This window comes from Polistes fuscatus, unplaced genomic scaffold, assembly GCF_010416935.1.
Source record: "Polistes fuscatus isolate 324 unplaced genomic scaffold, CU_Pfus_HIC Scaffold14, whole genome shotgun sequence".
Taxonomy (NCBI): Eukaryota; Metazoa; Arthropoda; class Insecta; order Hymenoptera; family Vespidae; genus Polistes; species Polistes fuscatus.
The window spans coordinates 944,331-968,802 of NW_025113042.1; the positions used below are offsets into that span (position 1 = coordinate 944,331).

Below are 24,472 nucleotides of genomic sequence, written 5' to 3' on the forward strand. Positions count from 1 at the left end.
TCTGTAAAATAAAGAAAATACATTAAAAATAACTATTATACATGTACAATGCTACGAGAAAAACAATAAATGGATTAAAATATTTCATTTACATTGAGAAATAATTGCTTTATATTACCGTTTACCATAACTCTGTCCTCTTCTGGTCATCTTCTAATCCACTTCCCCTTCCTCTTGGACGGAATGGTTATATGAAACAATAAACTGATTAAAAATATTCATTTACTTATAGAAATAATTATTTTTTACTACCATTTACCATAACTTAGTCCACTTCTGGTCCATCTTCTAATCCACATCCCCTTCCTCTTGGTCGGAATTGTTATCTGAAACAATAAACGAATTAAAAAAGTTCATTTATTTATAGAAATAATTATATTCTACTATCATTTACCATAACGTAGTCCTCCTATGGTTCGTTTCCTCCTTCTCTTGGACGGAATTTGGCATCATAGTTCATCCTGCAAAGAAAATATTAAAAGGAATAGGAAAAGAATAGGGAAAAGAAGAACTTTTGAGGTGGAACTTTTCACGATTTTTGTTTTAAGTGGTTTCCCCCCGATCGGACTAGTCCACTGACTCTAATTTCTTTTACGAGAAACTTAGGCTTCACGCGACGATCGACCATTACTCTAACAGCAGACGGTTGAGGCCTGACTAACGGATAGTGACCGAATCGCCAACGCGTGTCGCTTCGGTTCCTATGCTAAATGCATACTTAATGCATATCAAATCGCGAATAAAAAAACAACGCATCCTAATATTATATATTACGAGGAACCTCGGCTTCACAAGACGACCGACCATAGTGCTAACGGCAGGACCGGTGAGGCCTGACTAACGGATAGCGACCGAATCGACTTGGTGTCGCTTCGGTCCCTATGCTAAATGCATATTTTATGCATATCAAATCGCGAATAAAAAACAAATCTAAAAGTTGTTCCACCTCAAAAGTTAAGTAAACTCACGTGAATGCATGCTAATTCATGTGAGCATACTTGATATAAAGGAAAAGAAAGAAAGTGAAAGAAATAGGGAAGATATGATGGTTGGTGGGGGAAATTAAAGGTAAGGAATACCTGAAAAAATATAAGAATTATTAAAGAAACATTATAAAGTAATTAGTTTCTGTATATTAAATGGATAGAAGGAACTAAGGAAAGGGGTAAAAGAATATGGTATTAATTGGGAAGTTAAAAGAAACTAATTACAATTATAATGTTTAAAGTAAGCGGTCTTTGGCTAGATTTTACTTGCAATGGAATGCATAACATATAAAATATGTTAAACATTATACTGAAAGTAAAATACCATTGCCCAGGTCTAACCACGAGGAGGTAACCGCTTCTGAAGACCCGGGATGTGCATCCTGAAGATGTCCCCATCCGACGACATAAGTCGAAACCATTGAAAATGAAAGTTCCGAGAAGGGAAATCCTTGCAATTATTATCGAGAATTAAGAGAAAAGTTTTAATACCATATAACAAAATGATAAACGGGGTGTTAAACATCAATAAAATCGAAATAACTTAGTACCTATATATTAATAAAATACATTAAAAATATATTGAAAATACATTAAAAATAATTATCACACGAGTGCGATGCTAAGGGGAGAAGAATTAACAAATAAAATTAAACATTAAATTACACATTAATATTTTATTATAACTAAGTTCTAGTCTGGTTCTCCTCTGGTCCTCCTCCTATTGAACCTGCAACAAAAAAAAACAAAGGGTTAGGGAAGAAGAAGAAAAGTGGGACTGAAAACGAACCTGGAAAAGAAAAGAAAAGATTATTTTAGATTTGCATATATGCAATGAATGATCCATGGTATCTATAAAAATTTGTACTGATCCATGGTATCTGTAAAAAGACAGAAGTGCATTAACAATGATTTTTCTCATACTAACATAAAACTAGGAATGCATCTGAAAAGAATTTAAGAAACATCGATGATTTTAATTAAAAACTAACACACTTCAATATAATTTCGATGAATGCATATAAAAATTACATTTTCTGTGTATTTCATAAATAATAATTTTAAATCTAAATAAAATAAAGTAAAAAATAGAAAAAGTATGCAATTATGGGTCGTTCCATGAAACCTACGAACAAAAAAAATACACTAAAAATAATTATCACACGCTTGCGATGCTACGGGGAGAAGAATAAATAGATTAAAATTATACATTTAATTATACATTAATTTTACATTTTATTATACAAATAATAACTTTACACTTTACTTTATTATTATTAAGTCCTCTTGTGGTCCTCGGCTGGTCGTCGGCTGGTCTTTGGCTGGTCCTCCTCCTATGTCCTGCAACAAACAAAACAAAGACATGGAAGAAGAAGAAATCCTGCCAATAAAATATTAAAAAAAGGATCGTTTGGTGTGGGTGGAATTTTAGGTAAGGACATGATTCTATCCTCGGGAGTAAGATAGAATCAAGGCTCGCGTGGGCAGGGTCGCATCCCTGAAGTAGACCTTTCTTCGGAAAGAAAGAATCTACCCGCTACCCATTAAAAAAAATACTGGAAACGAACCTGAAACAGAAAACAGAAAGATTAGTTTAGATTTGCGAAGAACCAATGAATGCATCGAAAGCATATTCCTTTTCTAGATCAAAATCCAATACTTACAAATAGATTGAAATTAATCACATCCTGAAACAAAATAAAATGCAAATTAATTCAATACATAATATAATAATTGATTAAATCTTAATACCTAAAACAATAAAAGAGACATTAAAAAACATTATAAGATAATTAGTTTCTACGAATGAAATGAAGAATGAAAAGTGGGGAAATTGTGTGTAATAGGAAATTAAAAATGATATGATATTGGGGCGGGAATTCGGGAATGGTATTGTACTCTATCATGATTTTAAAGTATTTTCTATCTTTTAAATGAAATATCATTTATAAAATTAAATTTTCTTAATACTCGATTTATTTTTAGGAAAAATTATGTTCGATATTTGGTGGGTGGTATGGCAAATCCAACGATGGTCACCTGTAACAAAAAGAAAACTATTTTAATTATTACCATTCTTAATAACCATTATAAATTATTGACGAGCAAAACAAAAAAATAAAACAATAAAAATATCAAATGACCAACGAGCTATTTTCAAGATTCAACCATGCTGTCGAACTTGAAAATAACTCATTAAGTCTGTAGTTGCCCTCTTGAGCCACAATTAAGTGGGGGCCTCTTCGGCTTTTAGCCTCTTCTTTCTTCAAGCCTACTGTCGGACATTCCCTACGTGCGAGCATGAAAAGAATCTTTGACCAAAAACGTCAATCGTTCCAAAAAGTATTCGCATAATTTGGCATATTACAACGATTAATGATATAGAATTAGAATCGTCCCTGATTCTATATAATAAAAAAAACCTAACCGACCCTAACACAACCCTGAAAAAGAAAAATGTGATTAGTAAAACATCCTGAGCTTTTTACATAGAAAATAATTATTACCTTTTGGTCGAGAGATATCTCATCGCCGAAAGGAATATTATTAACATGTAAAGTATCGATTCTATTCTAATACCAAACCGTTATAATATGCCAAATTATGGTCGTACAATTTAGAAACGACTTCAAGACATTTTCACCCAATTACTCTCAACTGCTTATTACACTAATATAAATGAAATACATTTCACATTACAATATATATGAAATAATTCCATTTATTTTCTTTCATCATACATCTTATGCAAATAATTCCGATGTTCGTTAAGGGGGTGACTCTATTTATTAATTATTACAAAATGCATTCGCGTTTCCCGTTAGCTATCCTAGCTCGTGGACAATCAACGAACTTAAAAGTTCATCGACTGTGCACATATTACACGAGCACATTTAATCGAATGTCCGAGCAGTTAATTATGCTAATCGATGACCTAATAACACTTCGCACTTTTACTATCGAGTAATATAATCGAATTGAAATAAAAATAATACTAAAAATGCAATGCATTTCTTTGCAATATTTTTATTTAATTATTCTTTATATTAAATTATATGAAACATTTCAAAGATAAATCGCGATAGTGCGAAGTGCTAGTTATAATACTTAAAACTAAGTATCAATTCATCAAAGGTTTTGCGGATTTGATTTCGACTCTATCTCGTTCGAGATAGAATCGAAATAGAAATGAATTTCTTAAATGGTTGCAAATCCCTTTGAATCATGATACATAATGCATATTACAGAATTGTCACAAAAAAGATTTACAAGTCAAGCATGATAAATAAAAAAATAATTTTGTGACAATTCCGTATAAAACCCGGAGGTGGGGACTCGCACTGAAAAGTGCAAGTATGCCACGTGCCATTCCGGGGTCCTACCTACTTATAATTAAAGTTTCACATTCGCTCAAAAAAATACACATGCATACCCACCCACACACTCCACGGTTCTCACACATACCACCAGGGTGCAAAAGCCTAAACTAGAGAGCATGCCCCGGGGCACCTCCGACACCCTAGTTCAAACGCGTTTTCTAAATTTATGGGAGTACGTACCAATTGCTGTAATCGTCTGTCAAGGCTAGTGATTATTGCATAAATGACTAATGCAAAAATACAAGTATAAACTAGTATATATTGCATACTAGTTATATACGAGTATATCATAGTTTCCGCAAATAAATGCGGTAACTCTACTATGCAAAACGATTGTTAAAAAAGAAAATTTCGTATCGTACGCGTGACTCTACAAGTTATTTTTATTCAATAACTTTAAAAAATAATAAGCGCGGTATTACGTATCGCGAAACGATGTACAATGCACATTCCTAACCGCACACACATGTGCAATGTACACCGTGCAATCACTAGCACAATGACAGACGCCAAATGGGGGGGAAAAACTTAAAACTAAAAACCTACTAACCGTTTCTCACCCATACGTGTAACACCTGGGCACACGTATAAATGAGAACGCAGAAAGTATAGGGGGGAGAAACGGGGATTAGTATATTAGTTGCTGAAAAGCCTAAACTAAAAATTGATTAATATAATAAAATGTTCTCATAATCTAAGCGGGCTATGACTCTACAAGTCATTTTAATGACTTTCAAAAGATTTTAAGAATTTAAAAAAAAAAAAAAATCTCGGACGACTCTTTGATTAAGTGGCTGTTCTAATGAAAGAACTGGGCTTTGTGCCACCACTTAATTGCCAGAGTCTATCCGTCGCGAATGGGTTTGTCTTCTTGCTCATTTTTTATTATATCGAAAAATAAAATCGCGATTAAATAAACTAAGTACGAAGCAATGCATGTAAGACATTTATTACATGCTTTATTGGACGAAATCGAGTAAATTAATACTCGATTTCACCACTACTAAACGCGAACGAAACACGTAATAAAAAAGAAAAGTGCATTAATTAATTGCACTGTTAATTAAATGAATTTAACCGATGAGACAAGAAGACCTATCCTGAACTAATAATATAACATACAATAAAATATACAATTTTCATGAGCAATTTCAAAAAAGGACTAATCCTTTTTTGAAATCACTCATGTGCTCGTCAATAATTTTTTGGAATAATTACAACCAGTAACTCGTGCCGATTGGGACCTTTCATCCTCGGCATGATTGAGCACCGGAGGGACTTTAAATTTTACTCACGACCTGCTAAATGTTATATTACATATATGTGGCATTTTAAAATAAAATGACATGTATGCAATATGAACAATTAGCATTAGAAGTTCTGCGGTGGCTCCAAAACACTCCTACTTCGTAGCAAATGGTCCAGCTGCATCCCTCGTCCATCAGATCCATCATCCATCGGAGAATTCTCGATGCACTTTTCCTCGCACTCCCGTGACTCTAATATCGCGGTAAACGAATATAAGAAACTATAAAAGAGTTTCTTATCGCGAAACCGAAATTTTTTTATACGGCGAACAACACTGACTCTACATACGCGTATGATTCGAATTTAATTTACGCCCGGTCACTGACTCTACTTCGCGATTAAAATGTTACTTTAATTATTCGTACAAACACTGATTCTACAATCTAATTCAAGACTGCATTGCACGCAGTCAATGCAAACACAAAAATTTCACTCCCGATACGCGGTCACTTCACTGATGCACTTCACTGACTCTACTTCGCGAACAGTCTGTACGACTGTTTTAAAATTAAAAAACTATAATTTTATACGAACAAACTCTAATGCAATTAACTGCATTGCTCGCAGTTAATTTAATATATAAATCTCAAAAATAACGCGAACGCGAACGCGAACACGAACGCGAAACGCGACCGAATTTATTATTAACGAGCGAACGTGCTTCTAATCCGTGATTTTAATTATATTAAAACGATCAAACACTCCCGGTACATTGCTTCGCGCACGAATTGCAATGATGATCTGAAACAGAAAATTAAAAAGAACGATTAATACCGTCGTCGTAATCAAAAACTATTAAAAATTTATCATAGAAAATGTTTCATAGAAAAATATACTTACTTCTAATCTTCATTGATGAATGCACGATGGGTCTCCTACCCTTAGGGTGACGATGACCGAATGCACTGACTCTACTTCGCGATAAAAATTGTATTTTTTAATTATTCGCACAAACACTGACTCTACTTCGCGATAAAAATTGTATTTTTTAATTATTCGCACAAACACTGACTCTAATTTTTTTCAACTGCATTGCGCGCAGTTCAAAAATCAAGCACCAACACTTGCTTACCTTTCTGTAAAAAGAGAAAATAAGAAAACTATTAGTATCATTGTTACCATTTAAAAATTACAAGTAATTATTAAAGAAATGTTTAATAGAAAAATGAATTTACCTTCTATCTTGATTGATGAATGCCCGATGGGTCTCCTACCCTTAAGATGACGATGCCGTAGACGATTCCAACGAAAATCAGAAACTTACGTGTTTCTTATCGCGACCACGACACTGATTCTAATTTTACAACTGCATTGCACGCAGTTCAAACACTAACACTAACACTTAGCCTTCTGAAAAGAGAGAAAAGAACAAAACGATTAGAATCATTGTTATAGTTTAAAAATTATAAGTAATTATTAATGAAATATATTTAATACAAAAATTAATTTACCTTTTATCTTCAGTGATGAATGCCCGATGGGTCTCCTACCCTTAGGATGACGATGGCACACGTATAAACCGAATAAAAGAAACTTTCGGAGTTTCTTTACCCGAAAAATTTCCGATTTTTGTTTAACGATGCAAACACTCGAGTACCTCATTGCCTACGCGCTCGATTGCAATGATGTTCTGAAACAGAAAATGAAAAAGAACGATTAATATCTTCGTCGTATCGAAAACTATTGAAAATTTATCATAGAAAATGTTTCATAGAAAAATTATACTTACTTTTAATCTTCAGTGATGAATGCCCGATGGGTCTCCTACCCTTAGGATGACGATGGGTGGACGGTAACGAAAATAAAAAACTATAAAATAGTTTTTTATCGCGAACGCGAACGCGAACGCGACCGAGACGTGCTTTACCGACCGCACTGCACGTCAAAAACGTCTGAAAGAATGCACAAGATTAGTGTTCCTATAAAATAAATCGAGTATTTTAATGTGGGATATAATATGAAGGTAGTATTAAAGGGAAAACAATGTAATGAATTGTAATATGATATTAATTAGGAAAATGAAAGAAACTAATTATCATTATAATGTTAATGGTAAGCGGTCTTTAGCTGGATTTTACTTGCAATGGAATGCATAACATATAAAATATGTTAAACATTATACTGAAAGTAAAATACCATTGCCCGGGTCTAACCACGAGGAGGTAACCGCTTCTGAAGACCCGGGATGTGCATCCTGAAGATGTCCCCATCCGAATTAAATTGAAACCAAAGAAAATGAAATGAAAATGATCACCCCGTGAATGATTTTTAATGAGCCCCACTCTTATGCCCCACCCTAAGAGTTTTATTCGGAAAATCTTTACAATTACTATCGATAATGAAGAGAAAAATGGAAAACCAAATAAAAAAATGATAAAAGAGTAGTAAAACATGAATGGAATCGAAGTAACATGTAACCCGTGAACAAATAAAATACATTAAATATAAATGTCACACGCGTGTAATGTGCTAAGGGGAGAAGAATAAATAGATTAAAATTATACATGTAATTATAAATTAAATTATACATTTAATTATACTAATAATTATCTTACACTATCTTTTTTATAACTAAGTCCTCGTGCTGTCCTGGTGTGGTACTCCTCCTATGTAACCTGCAACAAAAAAACAAAGGGATAGGGAAGAAGTTGAAAAGTAGGCTTTTTAAAGTGAAACTTTTTACGTTTTTTTTTTAAGTGGTTTCCCACCGATTGGACTAATCCACTGACTCTAATCTTCATTACGAGGAACTTACGCTGCACGTACAGTTTGCCCACCGGTACTATATTTACTGCAGGCTTGAAGAACTTAATCCCTGGGCCCGTCTTACTAATAGTGCTGGTAGACATCCCTTCTAATGCAGTTTCAGTTCCTATGCTACGTGCACATCTATGCTTGCAAAATCGCGAGTTAAAAAAAGCAAAGTAAAAAAAAAAAAATAAAAAAAAAAGATAGGGCGTTTCACTTTAAAAAGCTAAGGGTAGGACATGATTCTATCCTTGGGAGAAAGATAGAATCAAGGCTCGCGTGGGCAGGGTCGCATCCCTGAAGTAAATTCCTTCTTAACAAATGGCGCCCTTTGCGAAGAAGAAATCCACCCGCTACCCATTGAATTGTTTCTAAAAAAAATAATAAAATTTTAATAAACGTTTGATATTAAATTAATTTTAAATTTGACATTAAATTAATATTTAAAGTATGTCAAAAGTTTGATAATGTTTAAATAAATATATGCGTTTAAACAATCTTAATTATAATAAGAATTAATTAAAATATTAAAATAATTGTTAATTAATCGATGCAAGCGTCTATTGTTGTCTAAAAGCTCGGAGTATATGTTCTGTGATCCCTCCTCCTCGAAATTCACCGTTGATCTGAGTAATTATCCTCTATTAAAGTTTTTTTGGTGAAAGTTGTTTATGTGACTTTTCGAAAATTGCGCATGTGTATAAAAGAAAAGCAATAAAATTAATCAATAAAATTTAATATTATAACGCTCTCATTTTAATATTCTTTTATTTTTTGTATAATTGTTTAAACTAATGTACATATTTTGTTACGCTCTTGCGCAGTGATGACTTCGGAGGGAAGGGGTAAAATTTTCGTTTATTAAAACATAAAATCAAAATTAATTAATATTCAAAGTACGTCAAAAGTTTGGTAATGTTTAAATAAATATATATGCGTTTAAACAATCTTAATTATAATAAGAATTAATTAAAATATTAAAATAATTGTTAATTAATCGATGCAAGCGTCTATTGTTGTCTAAAAGCTCGGAGTATATGTTCTGTGATCCCTCCTCCTCGAAATTCACCGTTGATCTGAGTAATTATCCTCTATTAAAGTTTTTTTGGTGAAAGTTGTTTATGTGACTTTTCGAAAATTGCGCATGTGTATAAAAGAAAAGCAATAAAATTAATCAATAAAATTTAATATTATAACGCTCTCATTTTAATATTCTTTTATTTTTTGTATAATTGTTTAAACTAATGTACATATTTTGTTACACTCTTGCGCAGTGATGACTTCGGTGGGAAGGGGTAAAATTTTCATCTATTAAAACATAAAATCAAAATTAATTAATATTTAAAGTACGTCAAAAGTTAGGTAATATTTAAATAAATATATATACTTTTAAACAATCTTAATTATAATAAGAATTCATTAAAATATTAAAATAATTGTTAATTAATCGATGCAAGCGTCTATTGTTGTCTAAAAGCTCGGAGTATATGTTCTGTGATCCCTCCTCCTCGAAATTCACCGTTGATCTGAGTAATTATCCTCTATTAAAGTTTTTTTGGTGAAAGTTGTTTATGTGACTTTTCGAAAATTGCGCATGTGTATAAAAGAAAAGCAATAAAATTAATCAATAAAATTTAATATTATAGCGCTCTCATTTTAATATTCTTTTAATTTGTATGTAATTGTTTAAACTAATGTACATTTTTTTAAACGTTCCTGTGCAGTGGTGACTTTGGTGGGGGAAATTTTAATCGAAAAGAATATAAAATTAAAATTATTTAATATTCAAAAATATGTTAATAAGTATGTCATGCTTATATTAATACATATATGTTTAAACAATCTGAAATATAAGTAGAGTGTATTAAAATATTAAAATAATTGTTAATTAATCGATAGAAATGTCTATTGTTATTAAAAAGCTCGGATTATATGTTCTGTCAACCGTCTTCCTCGAAATTCACCGTTGAAATGAGACGTTGTCCTCTATGAAAGTACTTTTATTAAATGTTGTTTATAAGACCTTCCAAACGTTGCGCATGTGTATAAAAGAAAATAATCTACTTTATCAATAAAATTTAACATTATAACGCTATCATTTTAATATTTTTTATTTTTTGTATAATTGTTTAAACTAATGTACATTTGTTGTTACGTTCTTGCGCAGTGATGACTTCGAGGAGGTGGGGTAAAATTTTCATTTAATAAAATATCAGATCGAAATTATTTAATATTTAAAATATGTTAAAAAGTATGTCATGCTTATATTAATACATATATGTTTAAACAATCTGAAATATAAGTAGAGTGTGTTAAAATATTAAAATAATTGTTAATTAATCGATAGAAATGTCTATTGTTATTAAAAAGCTCGGATTATATATTCTGTCAACCGTCTTCCTTGAAACTCACCTTGAGACTGGCACTTTCTCTTTTATGAATATTCTTTTATTAAAAGTTGTTTATATGACTTTTGGAACGTTACACATGTGTAAAAAGAGAATAATCCACCTAAACGATAAGATTTAAGATTATAATGTTCTGATTTTAGTATTTTTATCATTTTTATGTAATTCTTTCATTAAATGTATATTTGTTTTAATGTTCTTGCGCAGTGATGACTTCGAGGTGGCGGGGTAAAATTTTCATCTAATAAAACATCAGATCGAAGTTTTTTAATATTCAAAGTACGTTAATGAATATATAATGTGCTTATACTAGTACATATATATTAAAACTATCTGAAATATAAAAAGAATGTATTAGAGTATTAAAATAATTGTTAAATAATCGAAAAAAATGTGTATTGGAATTTAGAAGCACTGGGTATATGTTCGGAGATCCGTCTTCCTCAATGTTCACCTTCAGACTGGCACGTTGTCTTCTATGAAAATACTTTTATTGAAAGTTGTTTATATGACTTTCCTAACGTTACGCATGTGTATAAAAGGAATAATCCACCTAAACGATAATATTTAAGATTATAATGTTCTGATTTTAGTATTTTTATCATTTTTATGTAATTCTTTCAATAAATGTATATTTGTTTTAATGTTCTTGCGCAGTGATGACTTCGAGGTGGCGGGGTAAAATTTTCATCTAATAAAACATCAGATTGAAGTTTTTTAATATTCAAAGTACGTTAATATGTATGTCATATACTGTCAAAGAATACTGTATTATAGGTACTTCTGCATTCTTTACTAGTTCAGATATATTTTTCTTTTCGTCAATCGATAATACTTATTGATCATATCAATACCAGTTTTACCAATTGGTGATAGAAATCTACTCTTACCAACCATTGGTTCGACAACAGTAATTTACTTTAACGACTAATACTCTGAGTCGGTAAAACAGAAATCGGAGAAAATCTGAAGAAGAAATATATGTTGGAAACAGAGATAATGCTAATTTATTAATTTATAATATCATTTTAAAATATAGTAATATTTAGATTAACAGTCTTTGATAGATATCTAGTAGAAAAGCTATTTTTCAACAAATTTCAACATTCGATGATATATTTTCGATCAAATTAAAATTTATAAAGTATATTACGCAAAACCACAAATCTTTATCGAGCTTTCACGCATTAATTATAATTGTTACAAGTTCAGATTATTCTTTGAGAATGAATTCATGTGGTTTTATAAGGATTGAACATTGTCATATTTCGTTTCGTCAACCAACCGATTTTTCAGACTTTGCAGCAAGCCTCGGGTATTTGAAGTATAACAACAATTTCACCGTAATATTGGTAAAGTCAGCTTTCGCTCGTTATACTTTACCGTACAATTTCGTTTTTATTATACTTCTTTCCCACTACTATAAAGAACTTTTCTCATATTATCATCAATGCAGCAGCTATGTTCGGGATCTCCTCAGCCGATGTAAGTTTTTCTTTTCATAACTTACATTTTATAATTAAATAATTTTCAGATAAAAAGAAAATGATATATATGAATAATAAACAAAAACCACAATGTCCTTCAATCTCATCCATGTCTTTGCATGCAACAAATCGAAAGCGCAAGTCTCGTTACGTAATACCGTTAGGTTATGAAAAAACTAATTGAATGATTTCACCTGCCATAATTTTGTATGCAGAAAAGAACGTCAGCCTATTTTATTCATCATCCGTCTTGTACGATCATCCTCCTGTCACAACATATGCGCGGACGAGGCATTTCCTTTTGGAAAACTCAATGCATGTAATCAGTTCTCAGCTTTTTACCTGTTCCCGAATCATCTGCGAGCACTTTCTAAGATTTGAAAGGACAAGAAAGAGCAGATAAATGCTCGTACTTAGTTTGTTCGTTTTATTTCTGGAATTTACAAGTGATTATCGTTTTCCAACAATCGTTTTAGTAGATCCAGCGAACTATTTTCGAAGCGAACAGCTTGTGTGGTCGAAAATTAAACGCGTAATAACCTGCATCCTGGGGGTTGTTCGTCGCGTTTACCCACACTTATATCCCGTTTTTTATAGCGTGTGATGAACGCCCTTTTGCCGCGCTTCTCGTTAGTTCAATTTTACGATCTAAGACGAGCGACCGTTATTTTTCATAATTCTGCAGCAATCAGGAGCGGCGCACTTTTTCGCCGCTTTGAAATCGCTCCCCCCGCCGATTCTTAAGGGTAGACCTTAATTGCGCAGGTTATATACCATTTTATGGCCGATCAGCTGCACCGTTCTCCGCTCGAGCGAGAGATCACGAAATTTCGTAAGAAAGAAAGGATCCATTAAATCTAAGAAAAAAATTTATTTTCGCGAATAAAACTAATTTGTCACTTTTTACGAAGATCCGATCTTTTAAATACAAAAAACAAGTCATAAACAATTAAATTTAATACGCCCCGTTAATTAATTCACGTTATTTTTCTATTAGTTGTAAAAATATCGTTTAAAAATAATTTGAAGCCATTTCATAAGAAACAATACGTTTCTATTATTTAAAATATATTTTCTTTATTATACGTACATATTATATAATTCAGAAAATGATAATAGGATTTGTTATATAAGTTTGTTTGAAATAAAAGTTTGAATGTGTATTATATGTAATATTTGTGCACGCGTAAAAGAGATCCGATCTAATTGTGAGAGGGAAAGACACGTGGTAGGCATCGGTTCCCGAATCAAAGCGGAGATAGTCGAAGACGAACGAAGGGCCTGACGCGCGATCCACGTGTGCAGAGCGTGCCACGCGTGAGTGCAGTTGCATCGCTGCGGTAGTGGGAAAAAGGATTATAGTGGGGGCAAAGAGACGGAATCGCTGCATTCCTTTGAACGGAATAAGCAAGGGTTGCACTTTGCAGTCACCTGGCGCCCACTCGTGGTGATCGTTCTAACAGGAAGAAAGCTACGTTTCCGTTTAGATAATTGATTTCTTACAAATATAAAATAATTATTTTTGAATTTAAAGCCATCATAAAAAACTTATATTTACATAAACGATGTGTATGTCGAATAGTTTCTTATTATATTCAATTCATAAGCTATTTAATAAATACAATGTTGTTTGTCTTACCACAGAATTAAAATGAATTTGATCGTTATTACAAAGCTCGCTAATTAATAGGACGAAGCAAGAAGGATAGTCCTTCTTTCGAGAAAATAATTGAAAAAAAAAGGGTGGAAAAAGGTTGTAATAGTACCGTAACTGGTTTGTCAAGGCTTCGAGAGTGGAGAAAGACCAAGCATTTACTTTTTCCCGTTATAAAAGTTAATTCGACCTTTTTTTGCAAAGGGAAGTCACTTGAAATCCGTAGATCTTTAAAGAGAGGACGATGCTGCAGCCCCGTTGCGACGGTATTTTGATGAGGAGGAAAGGAACGAACGTAGTCAGCAAAATGGAATCGCTATTTGAATGAAGTACGAAAGCCGAAGCTAATGATTCTTAAAGAGCAAAAACGATGGCGTCCAATATCGGCTTGTTTCCAAGGTAGCCAATGAAAAAGTACGAACTACGAAATCCGCTCGAGTGATATTTTTCTTGCCCTTGGATTCTCTGCGAAACGTTAAAGCCAAGAAGTATTTTCGTTCAACTTACAAGTAAGATCCAAGAAAGAAGGAAATAAATGACGAAAGGAATGTTAACGATTGTGATAATTACAACTAGGATCACCTGATTATTTTTAATCCTTCTAAACTACTTTACTTATTATTTTTTCATCGAAACAGTTAACTTTTTTAATGAGAGTTTTTACAGAAAAATCTGTATCCTATTCTACCATTCTAGCAATGGAATAGTAATATGTACGTTGCAGTATTCATTGAAAGTACTCGTTTAACTTTGTTTTACGCGTAAGTAGAAATAAAAAGAAAATAAAGAGAGAAAGAGAAAGACCACGAGTTAACATAGGAGGGAGAGGGAAAAAGGGTGAACGTCGAAGATCTAATCACACGGTGGTGACGTGAGTTACGTGGGTAAGCAACTGGCGGCAAAAGACAAAAGTGCGTGTCGGCTTTCGGAGAGGCGAAGCGAGAACACAGAAGCCACATGCTTCACGAACGGTAACAACACCCGTTGGGTCTACCATATCGCACAGCCCATCATATTTATACACCTTGCACCTCGACTTCTTCGATCTCGTCTTTGATGTTGAAGCGGCTTCCTTTGCGTGCATCAGCCAAGAAGCTTCTACATTCCATAAGGATTCGCGTGTCTATGACATGCCGACGTCGCTTCATCGAGCCAAAATGAGAGAGAGAGAGAGAGAGAGGGGAGGGGAGGAAGCCCCCATGAATCTTCCGCATACAAGCTGTCGATCTAAGAAGCATTCTCGATCCACTCTACAAGCTAGTTTCCAGCTTAACCAGCTATTAGCATAAATCCTAAGCATGCAGTTATTATACCATGCAAAAGTACTACTTTCCCAAACTGGAGCTCGTTAGTCTCGAAATGGCTGAACCGGTTCGTACAGATTCAAGTTCAAGTTCGAATTTGGAAAATTCTCGGCAAGTAATTTTTATCTATACACATATACATATACATATACATATATATCCAATCTGATATCTACTCGAGTAAAAAAAAAGAAGAAAAAGAAGGAGTTGTTTCTCTCGTCTTATTCTTCTCTCCTTCCTCGCCTTTCCCTTTGGTATCCTCGTAAATTCATCTTTTAAAGTCCTCAGCAACGTCTTCTTGCTGAGTCGGAGACTTCTTAGAGGCCGTCGGGACTCATTTATTATTCAGATTTATAGCCAGACTCGTACTGACTCCCACAGATCGGCAGGTCTTTGCAACTCCTCGTGCGTCCGCGAACGGCCCTTCAAGGGAGCCTTGGAAATTCGACGTTTTACATACGACACGATCTCTTGCCCGGATTTGAATGAAACCGGCGAATAACAAGACGGCAGCCTTCGGCTGGCCCTTCCTACGTTCAAAGAAAGAAAGAGAAAGAATATCTCTCTCAGTGTAGTATTCTCTCATACGTGCAACGTTAGATTTCAACAATTTGTGCAACCGGCTGACGCAAAAGCAAAAAAAAAAAGTAAGACTAATATTTAATTATTTGATTATAAAAATATAATGAAAATTTGTGAATATGTATTATCTATAAATTGGTATCTCTCGTAGTTCCCGTATATTCGATATTGTTTTATATAGAAATACGTGTAATACCAACACACGCTCGTTCTGTATAAGTCGAGGAGATCGATTTGGACGCGAGCAAGCGACGAAGAGAGAAAAGGAAGAGAGAATTCAAAGGATGGAAGGAGTAGAAGGTAAGCGGCGAACGGATGGACAGACGGACACGAGGCAGACAGTATCGGATTGATCTCAGCGAGTGAACCCAATTACCCAGAGAAGGGCCAGATTTATTGTCCCACGAGTCCTTGACTGAGGAGCTCCTGATGCCCCGATGGTGGCAGCCACTCTTTACGATGGCCCTGGGCCCACAACGCGAGCGTGATGAGACAGAGAGAAAGAAAAAGAAAGAAATAAAGTAAGGAAGAAAGAAAACCAAAGAGAGATAGAGAGAGAAAGAGAGAGAAAGAAAGATTCACCAGTTTTCTACCGATCTTCGTTTCGAAGAGACATCGTGTCGCTTTGCTCACCCAATTATCAGTCGTCCAACAACTACTGTACTTTCTTGCATATGTGTGTGCGTGTGTGAGCTCTTCTTAGCTACTTCAGTAGCATCAGCTTCTACTAACCTTCTATATTTTCTCTCTATCTGTCTTTCTTTATCTGTATTTCTCTCCCTCTCTTTCTCTTTCTCTCTCTCTCTCTCTCTCTCTCTTTCAGTCTTGTTTCAAGATACCCCGATCGAATCTACGAATCCCTTTCGATGCGACGTACCGAAGATCATAAACAATATATAATTGACATGATTTATCGACTCCCATATTTCCTCTCTCTCTTTCTCTATGCTTTATGGTCACGCGAGCAAATGATTGTATGATCGACGCCGATAGGACTTCTCGTCAGTTTTCTTCTTTCTTCGTGATACTCGTTCTTGCTTTCGTACTTTACTTTAAGATTATTACGACAAACATTATTTCACAAAAACTCTTCAAACATGTTAAACGATTAGTTATTTTAATCTTTAGCGACTAATATGTTCATCTATTTCTAAATCTGAGTTAGTAAGATCTTATGATAAAGTATCTTCATTCTAACAATATTACGACAATAAAATATAAATCAATCTAATCCAATCCGGACTAATTGAACTTGTTATAAATCGTATACGAACCTAACTTATTGTTAGATATTTCGTTAAAAAAATTATTTGCGTTTCTCGTTTAAGGTTGTTAACGTAACCGAGTTGAATATTTGCGAGACGATAGTTGCCAAAAATGGTGTAGCGCAAGGGTACCAAAAGGAAAGCAGGAGTTGGTTGAATGTTGGAGAGATATGTAGATCGGTGGACGTTAGCAGGAAGAGAAGAGCAAGGACAGAGCAGGGGGGGGGGTATATAGGTGGGTGCCTACTGCGCTTTGGACGGGCGCAGGTGGCTGTCAGCAAAAGGTAGACATACTTTATCCGCCAAACGGAAAGTGGAAGGACTCTTCGAAGGGGGGCTTTTGCGATTCGCCGCCGCCTTGGCTGTCGTCGACGCACCGCCGCACCGATGCTAACTGACGCCTTAGAGGGCGCTGATTGAAGTATTTATTGCCACTCTCTAAGGATTTTCTCTCTCTCTCTTTCTTTCTTTCTTTCTTTCTTTCATTCTTCATTCCATCTTCCTCTTTTCTCGAGTTTGCTTTTGCCTTTATGTATGCCCGTGTAATGATCCGCTTTTGCATACGAACCGACCAATAATCGGCTGGCTTTCTTCCCGTACGACTGTGACTAAATTTCTCTCTTTTCATCTCTTTTCAACTCTCTATTCCCTGTTTTTGCATTTTACCTTCAAGACTTACTTTTCTCGAGTAAGAAAACAAATGAAATTTATCTTATTAATCGTAGAAAGAATCGTTGATCAAATTGATGTTGCGTAAAAGTCAAATTCGGAAAGATAATTGTTATGTGTGTTTCGTGGAATAGATAAAATAGTAAATTATTCGAATAAATGCACGTGAATGTTTAGCGAAGATAAAGTACGATCTCTTGGCACAATTTCAAACCTCATTCACTCTCTCTCTATCTTTCTCCCTCTCACCCCCCCATCTCCCTACCTCTCTCTCTCTCGCTCTTTTTCTTTCTTTTCTAGCAAGTTTTAAGATATTGAAATTCATTCGTGTAATAGCGTGACAAAAAGTGTAGTCGGTAAATCAGATACGCTTATGGAACGAACGACTCGGTCTCGTGGCTTAGTCAGCAAGAAACTTAAAGCGAAACGTCGAAACAACCTGGCAGTCCTATAATTATATTATTACCAAGCGGTCGAGCTCATGACTTTGCCAGCAATTTGTCTTGGGTCACAACGAGTTCGCGTAATTCGTGATTTATCACTGCGTTCCCTTCTTCTTCATTCAGCAATGGACGTCTTCGCCCAAACTGGACCACGCTTTCTGTGATACCGATCTCCTTTTTCTTCTCTCTCTCTCTCTCTTTCTCTCTCTTCGACTCTCTCAGTGTTTCTGTTTTTATCTATGTTTGGAGAGAGCGTATAATTTAAACGGCGTATTCGATTCCACGAATTGTCAGACGTTGCTTCTTTATTCGCAAATATATCAACTCTCGAAAAAGGACACCATAAGAAAATGAAACTTTTCCGTGGTGATAAACGAGGTAGATATTCAGTAGCTTAATTGAGAAGTTTTAATTAAGCAAACGAGAAAGAGAAGATGCACTTTGACAGACCGATTGCCAATGAAATCTTTATAATAGTTAAAGCAAGATCAATTTCCAAAAAGATGCAATCGTCTCTTCGGAAGACGGAGAGGGAAGGGGGGGGGTGTTCAAAAAGAGAAAACGTTTGTCAAACGTCGCCGGTGGCTGATAAATCGATGTTCCGAACGACTGACTCTTTGGTAAGGATAATTAAAAACTCAACCAATTATAAATACATTTGCCGATGATAATAACGGGTTGGTACGAAAATTTTCAGCAAATAGGTATATCTCAATTAGTTCCTACGGTGTTATTTAATTGGGTCCTCTTTCTGTATTTCACAAAGAAGAAGAAGAAGAATTAAACAAAAACACAGGGATAAAGTAATAAAGGAAGAAAAAACGGAAGAGAGAGAGAGAGAGAGACAGATGCTAGCAAAATCTTGAGTCAAACAACGAGCTTCTTCTTCCTTTGAAAGGAAAAGAGAAAAGAGTAATTACTCTGGAATTAGAGCAGAGACCGATTTCAGTTGTTGCGAATTACCAGGAGGAAGAAAGTTTAAATAAAAGAACGTAAAGCATCGTTGTCGGTCGACATTCCTCTCGCGTCTTTAAAATCGAGTGCCTCTTTCTCGTCTTTCGTCCTTTGTCGCTCGCTATACTTCATGGACTTAACGTTCGTTCGAGCCTCTTTCTCAAGGAGGAACTTAATTAAACGACCGACGATTCCACCGAGTTTGTCGCAAACTCGGTACTTCCTTCGTCGAAAATTCTACCGAGAGAAGAAGTACACTCGACGTTTCTTTTGTACGCAAGAAGTGGACGGACAAAGGAATATAGCGGAAGGGGAATAGTTTGTCCTATCAAATCGTTTCGAGATACCGTTTATTTTCAGTTAAAAATTATTAATCAACATTTATGCTATATTACGAGATGAGAGTTATCCCTCGTCAAATAGGAAAAAATCAGGTTTGAAAGAACAAAAAAGAAAAATAGCAAAAAAGAAACATTTCAATTATTCAAACTTCATTCGTAATATTCGAAAAGAGATTTTTAATCAAAGCAACGGATACGATATTACTCTAATTTGAATCATAATGTACAATCTCTCTCCCTCTCTCTCTTCCTAAAAAGGGCAAAGGTTCCGCAGGTGCTAACGAAGTACATCGACTAAGAAGACGCAAGAGTGAAACGAGTAATTAACGTTCTCTCGAAACCTTTAGCTTGGCTGTTCTGACTCGGCTCTGGTTGGCCGGGCTAAATAAAAAATTGTAAAGAAGCGTGAGGGGTCCAGTAACGGTAAGTTAGCAATCTCTTTCTCTCTTTCATGTTCGTTGAGCACGCGCGCAAGAAAATAATGCTTATCGTTTCGCTTTTGAAAAGGTATCCAACGCGAGAAGCTCGGTTTTTCTCCTTTGGATTTTATTCAATTTAACGATTATGAATTTCGCGCGTGTTGTACAGCCCCAAGGTGAATGATCGATCTTCCTCGTTTTTCTTGCAGGATATTATACGTTTAGCGTGTTACATACATGCCTACCCGTAAAACCGATTGTATTTCATCTCTTTCATTAAGCTTGTATCGTTAACGGAAGGTGAACGCGACGTGCCTTCGAGCTTTACGATATTACTTTACTGAAAGAACGACTCAAAAGCGAAATGACGTGAAAGGTGAGTTGTTTTAAAAGAGGTTCATTTAAATATGTGCGTATAAATTACAGTCAATGCATTACTGCCTGCATTCTATACAATGCTTAATCGAGTAGGACATTCTATAGAATGCCCACAAGGTTTCGGTCAATCTTTAAAATATGTTTCGGTAGAATGTGTTTAAAGCATGGAGGGAAGAGGGCCAAGTGATTTTATTTTTGTCTATATATTACCTCCTTTTTCCGTTACAACGTGTAAGTTTGGAAAATTAGGTCCTTATAGTCAAACAAATAAGAAAGCGCGTGCATGTGTACGTACAGAGTACAGAAAGTGAAGATTATTTCGTAACTGTACGAACATACACCTGTCATGGTTTGTTTCACTTACAAAAGTTTAAGATCACTTCGCCCTCATCCCCCCTCTCGTGCTCTTAACATACCCCCTGAAGCACATTTTATAGACTGCCATTCTATAAAATGCCCTGGACAATCTATAGACCACCTGGAATATATAAATTGGCCGTAACATATATATATAAAAAGGGCTCGTTCATTTAATACAATTTTAACGCGACTAAAGGGAGAACCTATTTGAATGTGGTGACAGATGAAGGTAAGTATCGCGATACGATAAAGATCGATCAGATATAAATCGGTAGTCTCTGACGATTCTCTTCCTTGGATAAAATCTCTCTCTTTACCTTTTTCCCTTTCTTTCTTTCTTTCTTTCTTTCATTCTTTATTCTCTTGCATTAAATTAACTCCGTGGCAACAGTAAGAAGAGTAAGAGAAAGAGGAAGAAGCAGAATAAGGGCGCGTAAATCGTAAGATTCCTAGATGTCGAGATAGCTTTACATCTACCGATCGATTGCGATAATTGGCCGTGTACAGAGATGGATCGAGATTCTCGGAGAAATTCAATGGATGGACCATTACCTAATTAAACGACGACCTTTTCGTACGTTTTACTCCAATTTTCCACACAGTACGAATTAATTAAGTCGAGTTGTCTATGCTTTTAAAAGAAATATACTTCTTCTTATCGATTCCGACCACCGACCGACTGAACTATCACATTCGACTACTTTATTTTTGCATTTTTCTACAATTTACATAATATCTTTACGAGTTATTTCTTCAATCACTTTCATAGTGATCTCGAGGTGAGATCTTTGTACTTTTTTACGAAGACAAAATTACTAAGTTCGAGGAAAGGAACCGGGAAGTTATTTCTAATTAAATTTTCGCGTGGGCCGAGTCAGAAGGAGCTTATTAAAATCAAATTTAACCGGGCGAGATTGAAACAAGAGGAAATAGGTGCACGCGAAAGAGAAAATATCGTATTTGTTAGGACTCTGTTACTCGTATATAAGGTTGTACTAATTGATAGTTAAGTTACTCGAGTATCTTAGTAAAGTAGGCCAAGTAATAAAGTATCCGATAATTTTTTCTCTATTTAATGTTTGTACGCGAAAATAATCAAGCAGATACGAAATTTCTGTCAAGAAAAAAATGTTCGGACCTCGACACGTAGGTCGTTAAAAAAAAAGAAAAAAAAGAAAAAAGGGAAAGAGGAGAGACGAGAAAATGAAAAGAAGAGGATGGAGATTTAAATTTTTATAGGGAAGAAATTCTCTGGCGTCTTCGGTTGCAAGTAATCGTGTTCTGCTCTCGTTTTCGTGAGGAAAAAGTTAGCGTAGCGCCAGCCTATCACCGAGGCTTCGAAGGAGCGAGAAAAATGCGCACGCTCGTTTTAAATTCATTAGCCGATTCTGAACGCGGCTTAAGGCGGCCTCGTGCCTAACAAAAAAGATAACTGCTCTCTCTCTCTCTCTTTATCTCGCACCCTGATGCTTTTTGCGCTGATCTCCTTCGACATCCTGTAAATGCAGCTGCTTTTGTTCCTAAAGTATATCCATAAAAAGGTGAAAATAAAAAAAGAAAATAATGGACATCCGATTATCCTGGCACGGGGCATAATGACAGACGCGTAATTTGCTTAAATTTAGAATTTCGCGAATGCACCATACTAAGTACACTCATACACACACACATATATTTATGCGAATTGAAAATTTTTTAAAATGCTTCTACGACGAAAGAATTACAGATACCATTTATGTAATTTGTCAAAAAAGAAAATAGAAACGTATGCATATATGCATTTACTTTTAATTAAATTTATATTTGACTCTTGAAATTCGGAATTGTTGATCAGAAATTCTGATATAGCCTTGTATTATAATTTATTTTATTCTATAGCAATGGTACACAGAAACCACACACGCATATAACACAAGAAGATACACAAGAATCGAATCAGGATCTTAACTGTTAGTCCTTGTGGACTTTTGGAAACGTTTCGACTTAAAAGCAAGGGCCGGCCGACTTTATCGATACACAAGAAGGTGCAGCCTCATTGAATTTCAGAAGATGCCGCCAAAACTTTTTTACCTTCGACGTCCGCACAAATTGAAGTACGAGAATTTCGACGAATGATCTACGCTTATGTCAAATCACTTTCAATAACGTCAACCACATCGGCTTTGGTGATACTTAAATTTGATATCCTGACGTCTTTTCGATTCTGACGTATTTGCTGGTGGTGGTTTTTTTTATATTTGGTTTGTAAAAGTGGTTCTTCGGTTTAAATTAAAAATCGAAGTATTGATATATGTCATACATGTAACCAAATATTTTATGTAACCAATAATAATTTTCTTTTCAAAATCACACACACACACACATACACACACACACACATTATTTTAAAAATGATTTATTAACTTAACTTTTCATTCGGTATTTAATATTATTAATAATTTGGTTCATTCGTTTGAAATATTGTTTAAAAGAAAAATCCTTGCGTAGAATTCCCATGGAATTCCTTTCCTCTTAATAAACTATCTCGTTCGATGAAAAATTCTAAAGTTTCCTTAACGTCTGGTACAAGGTCCTTTCGATTTGTATCTCGCGTATCTAAGGATGCGTACATATATTCTCTAGTATTTCCCAACGTGGGATCTCATCGTTAGGATCTCCTTCTCAGTAGGATTAAACGCAATAAGAAGAGAAGAATGAATGAGAGAAAGGGAAAGAGAGAAACGATGAGGCAAGGGAAGCTAACAGGAAGATCCTGGATTAAGGACGACCCTTGACCTCTGCGGTAACTCACCGCCCACGTTGCACCTGCCTCGCCTTCTATAGTGCTGCTTTATTGGTTTACATTGCCACGCTATGACCTTATGAACTTTTATGGGGATCTTTTCTTTTTATTGTTATTCGACTATACAATTTTTTTTCTCACGCCGTATACATTTTATTAGATTTCATGAATATATATGTCTTCTTATCATTATGCGTCGTAACGTTTTTGATCTAATTGCTTCGATAAGAAAATAAAAAAAAAAAAAAAAATACATATTATTATGCACATTTTAAAGTACGCAACATCCTACATACGAATTGAAAATTAATTTAGATCTGCCGCCTCCCACGTTGTTGCAAGGGGCGTTCTAGGGTATGATCGAAGATAATTTTAAACGGTTGGGCTACCCTATAAATATCGCACACAAGCATCTACCACATACGGTCTGCTATAAAATATCAAAATCGTTAATAATTAGCGACATCAATTGATACGGTAAGTTTGGCGGTTCGATTGATCGCTAATCTTCTTCTTTTTCCATTTATTTTTATTAAATAAGAATTGACTACGCGCGTTATATAGAAGCAAATTTTATCAATATTCTTTTGAATTAATATTCGTAACAGTTGATTAGCACGCTATCCACGTGAATAGAGTCGAGATTAAAATTCATGGTAATTTTATTGAATGTTTAATAAGCTAAAAGGTGATATAAAATTAATTGAAACATTTCGTATATTCATTTTGTTCTATTTCAATGTTTTATAATAAGCGCGCGCATATTTTATATAAGATAATTTATTTCAATGATTATATATTAGAGATTCGTTTGAAGTTTGAAACTTAATCTCGATAATTAGCTCGATTATATCAAGAAAAAAAGGAAAAAGAAATGAAAATAATATGAAATCGATAAAAAAAAAATAAAGGGGGAATTGATCGAAGTCGCGACAAAAATGATCGTGGATATTTCCGAAAAGTACACAGGACCACACATGAGAAAGCACCTGCAGTCTGGTCTT

General features: G+C 34.6%; 1 long non-coding RNA gene across 1 annotated transcript; it reads right to left on the reverse strand.

The window, feature by feature from the left end:
• Window positions 1-235: 235 nt before the first annotated feature.
• Window positions 236-683, reverse strand: LOC122514219. Its single transcript, XR_006303000.1, has 2 exons — window positions 395-683; window positions 236-326 (listed from the first exon to the last, which is right to left on the reverse strand). It is a non-coding gene; the product is annotated as an uncharacterized LOC122514219 (long non-coding RNA).
• Window positions 684-24,472: the final 23,789 nt, after the last annotated feature.